At 54.3% G+C, this 4,775-nt stretch overlaps 1 pseudogene across 1 annotated transcript; it reads right to left on the bottom strand.

The window, feature by feature from the left end:
* Window positions 1-821: 821 nt before the first annotated feature.
* LOC308050607 (olfactory receptor 14J1-like) lies at window positions 822-2,174 on the bottom strand (annotated as a pseudogene). Its single transcript has one exon. The product of its transcript is annotated as an olfactory receptor 14J1-like (transcript).
* Window positions 2,175-4,775: the final 2,601 nt, after the last annotated feature.

Raw genomic sequence — 4,775 nt, 5'->3', positions numbered from 1 at the left:
GCCTCAGACAATAGGCCTCAGCCCCATGATCCAGCATGTCCAGATCCTTAGGCATGGCCATCCTCATGTCCCACCTCATGAGGAATGGACATGGGGACCTCATTTCAAGGCAAAACATCCTAGTGCTGCATTCAGGCCCTCATGGAACCTACAGGAGTAGCTGATGGTGTTTGTGCTGAGTTGGGTTCATCTTATGTACATTAAATGCATGCTCATATCTCATCCATGCAATGGAAACGTTGGCTTCTGACTTACTCATTCAGTGTCCTTGTGTTGAGGGATGAACAACCTCTCTCAGCTGGCGTGAAGGGCCAGTGCTGGAAAAGGTGGTTCTGAGGGGCTGGTCTGTGATGACTGTGCTGGGCCAGTTTCCCCAGGTTGTCCCATGAACATGGGCACACAGCAGCCCCTGCTCTGCTGGTGCTTCAGGGCTCTCCCAGGAGGCCTGGCTGGGAGAGGACCCTGCTGTGTGCCAGCCCTGCACACTCACACACTTCAGCCCTTCACTGGTATTTTCTTCTCTGGGGCATTTGCCAGTTCAGCCCTCCCACCCCCTCCTGAATTGTGCCACCGCCTGCCCTCTCCCCAGCCCAGCCCGGCAGAGCAGCCACACTGGAACTGGAACTGGTCCCACAGCAGTGGGGACCAGTGAGAATGAAGGACAGTGAGAATGTTCATCCAGCCGGCAAGCTGAGTGGGTCTCCAGCACAGGCAGCTTGCAGACCTAGGTCCAGACTGGCTCCCCAGGACAGCATGAGGATTTGGCCAAGGGGATCCTCAGGAAGGTCCAGCGGACTGTGGTGCCCAGGGCCATGGGGTGAGTCTGCAGGCTCATGCTGGTCAGGATGGGAGGAAGACCCAGCTCAGGGTGGCTCCTACTCACTCCCCCTCAGCACACAGACATGGTTCCTGCAGCCCCAGAGATCCCAGAGAGAGGATTCTGGGCAAACAAGTCACTGCGGGGTCCTTTATTTCTTTTATACACACAGTGAGTACAGCTCTTTATTTAAACAAAGACTATGGGACACGCCAGACAAGTAGATATGGACACAGGAATAAGAAGACAATTTATTCTGCTTGTGGATAGCATTAATACAGGCAAGAAAAGCAAACATCAAAGAGAAAAAAAAAAAACAAAAACAAAAACAACAAAGAACCCCAACACAAAAGCTACAGAACTCAGGTTGAACAAGTAATGTGTTATATTACAAGTGACATGCAGAAGCAGGAGGTCACTTCATTACAGCTTTTGAAAAGTGAACAGTCATCACTTTCCTTATAGACTCCTTGAGCTCCTGGTTCCTCATGCTGTAGATGAGGGGGTTCACTGCTGGAGGCACCACCGAGTACAGAACAGACACCACCAGGTGCAGGGATGGGGAGGAGATGGATGAGGGTTTCAGGTAGGCAAACATGGCAGTGCTGACAAACAGGGAGACCACGGCCAGGTGAGGGAGGCAGGTGGAAAAGGCTTTGTGCCGTCCCTGCTCAGAGGGGATCCTCAGCACGGCCCTCAAGATCTGCACATACGACACCACAATGAACACAGAACAGCCAAATGCTAAAGAGACAGTGACCACAAGAAGCCCATGTTCCCTGAGGTAGGAGTGTGAGCAGGAGAGCTTGAGGATCTGGGGGATTTCACAGAAGAACTGGCCCAGGGCATTGCCCTTGCACAGGGGCAGTGAAAATGTATTGGCCGTGTGCAGCAGAGAATAGAGAAACCCAGCAGCCCAGGCAGCTGCTGCCATGTGGACACAAGCTCTGCTGCCCAGGAGGGTCCCATAGTGCAGGGGTTTGCAGATGGCAACGTAGCGGTCCTACGACATGATGGTGAGAAGGTAAAACTCTGCTGAAGCTAAAAAGACAAACAGAAAGAGTTGTGTAGCACATCCTGCATAGGAAATGACCCTGGTATCTCACAGAGAGTTGGCCATGGACTTGGGGACAATGGTAGAGATGGCACCCAGGTCAAGGAGGGCAAGGTTGAGCAGGAAGAAGTACATGGGGGTGTGGAGGTGCTGGTCCCAGGCTATGGTGGTGATGATGAGGCCGTTGCCCAGGAGGGCAGCCAGGTAGATGCCCAGGAAGAGCCAGAAGTGCAAGAGCTGCAGCTCCCGTGTGTCTGTGAATGGCAGGAGGAGGAACTGGGTGATGGAGCTGCTGTTGGACATCTGCAGCCTCTGAACACAGAGCACTGACCAAAGAAGAAGAGACAGTGACTAGATAGGGGAGATTTCTCTGAGCAAAATCAAAGCCATTTCTCACACACCCTCCCCTGCTCCACACCCCTTGTCCTTTTCCAGACCTTCCCTCAGCTCTGTGTCTGAGCCCTGGGTGGTGCTGGCTGGAGGTGCCGTGAGGAGCAGAGACTCTGCCCACTGGCTGCCGAGGAGTCAGCCCTGCTCTGCAGCAGGGGGCATGGGAATGGAGGGCAGGGGCCAGAATTGGTGTTCAGCTTTGTCAGACGGAACCACAATATGTCTCACCTTTTCCTAAGGTTTTTACACCCCACGTTTTGCCCAGGACACACACAGCTCATTTCACAAACCCAACAGCATTTTATCCGTCACAGCATATCTGTGCTTCTGCATGGGGCTTTCAGATACACACAGATGCTGGAGGACAGGTTTGCATCCTGGAGGGAAGCTCACAGCTTGGAAGGGAACTCCAGGGAGATATCCAAGTGTCCTAATGAGAGCATTTGATTGATGGAGACTCAGCTCATTCCCCAGCCCCACAGACTGCATTGCCCACAGCTCACAGGTCAGCGCAAAGCTGGGACACGTGTGCCCATGGACACACCTGCAGGAAAGGACCCCCAAGATCAGGCTGTGACTCTGCACCTGAAACTGCCATCCCCAGAGAGCCTGACAGCAACAACAAGATCCCAACAGCAGTGACCCAGAGCAGGGGAGCAAGAAGGAAAATGCGGTGAGGGTGGGGGTGAGAGAGGCCAGGGCAGAGGCAGCCGGGCACTCAGACAGCGTCCCCCTTCCCCAGCTGTGCAGCCACCTCCCAGACACCAACAGTGCCGGGCAGCTGCTCTCAGCCCCTGTGCTCTGCAGAGGAACTGCAGCTCTGGCTGCACAGGAGCTGCTTCATGCCTTGGAGCCCCCGGCCCTGAGGGCAGAGGCTTTGCTGGGTGGAGAGGAGGCCAGGGGGCTGCTCACAGGAGGGATCTGACCTGCAGGGGGTCACAGGGACTTTTCTCTCTTCTCCCTCCCATAACCATTCCGGGTTCAGTTTCCTCTCATTTCTGATCATTTCCCTGCTGCCTGGAGATTCTCCCCTGGGAGGTGTTTCCCTGTCCATGTCTGTTCCCTGTCAGTGCTCACAGACCATCCCACCCTCTGTGCCCTCCCCCTGGCCCTACAGATCCTGCCTGTTCACAGGCACTGCCTGGGGGCATCTTCCTGTCTGCAGGCTGGAAAACAGGACAGGTCAGACTAAGGCTGATGGGTCCAGCCAAGGTGAGGCAGGATCTGTGCACAGGCAGAGGGGTGGGGAAGGGATGTCATGAGCCTTCTGGCAGATGTGCTGATCACTCAGAGTTGCAGTTCAGGAGTCACAGTGACTTGTTTCAGCATGAGAGCTCATTTTCATTTTATCCTTCCCTGCACCCCCCACCCCTTGGGAGAGGAAAATGAAAAGACAGACTCAGCAAAGCTCCTTATCTGTCTGGTAATCCTTGCATTGATCTTCTTGTTGAGGCATCCCCTTGGAAAAATCCTGGGTGTGATCTGGATGTGTGAGCAGCCCTGACCCACACAGCACCCTCTCCACGGCAGAAGGACCTTTCCTGCCCAATAGGGTTTGCTCTTCCCACCACAGCTTCTCCCCTCAGTGTTGCTGGGATCTCCCGGGCAGGCTGAGCACTGACCCTGGCAGGCAGCAGAGTCCCTGCCCGGCACAGCCCTGGGGTGCAGGGACCCTGCTCTGCAGGACAGCCCTGGGCACCCCTGCCTGCACATTGACATGTACATCCCACAGCCACCCTGGGGAGAACGCAGCATCCACATCTTGTCACTCTGACAGCACAGAAGACAACCCCTGCTCTGCAGCACATCCTCCCCTCTGATCAGAGAATCTCTGAGAGCTGTACTTACATCTCTCGCAGACTCTGCAATGTGACAGATTTCTGAGATCCTACCATGATTTGTAGATTCAAGGCCCTGCAGCCACAGGCTTCATATCTGAGAAGATTTCATTTCCAGTGACCTCTCAGCATCCTCCCAGCATAGACTGCGTTTCCCTCTCTGTGCCTGGCTCCTGTGCCCTCGGTGCTGCAGGCAGAGCCCTCAGCCCTGCTGCGTGTGCAGAGGAGCTGCTCCTGGGCAGAGCTGTCTCTCTGCAGCGCTGCCGCTGCCATGAGCTCCCTGTGTCCCAGGAGCCCAGCCCAGCTCAGCAGCACAGGAGCAGCCCATGATGTCCCTTTCTCTGTCCCCTCTGGGCTCCTCCACGTGTCCCTGGGGCTCCAGGGGCACATACTTTGAACCAACCTCAATCAATGATTTTGATTCTCTCTCCTCTGAAGAGACACATCATTGTGTTCTTTGTAATAAACAATGAATTAGTATGAGAATCAACTTTTCTTGTCCCATCATTAGACAGGACACCAGCAATATTACAGCAAAGGATCTAATTCTTCCAAGCTGGGGGAGGAATATCTTCAGTTGAATTAGTTCAGGCATTTTATTCTGCGTCTATACTCCCAGGTCTAGAGAGACATTCATCGATCTCTGGCCATGTCATGTCTGTGCTCTGATTCAAAG

The sequence above is a fragment of the Nesoenas mayeri genome (genome assembly GCF_963082525.1).
Source record: "Nesoenas mayeri genome assembly, chromosome: 29".
Taxonomy (NCBI): Eukaryota; Metazoa; Chordata; class Aves; order Columbiformes; family Columbidae; genus Nesoenas; species Nesoenas mayeri.
This window is presented reverse-complemented; position numbering and strand designations above follow the sequence as displayed.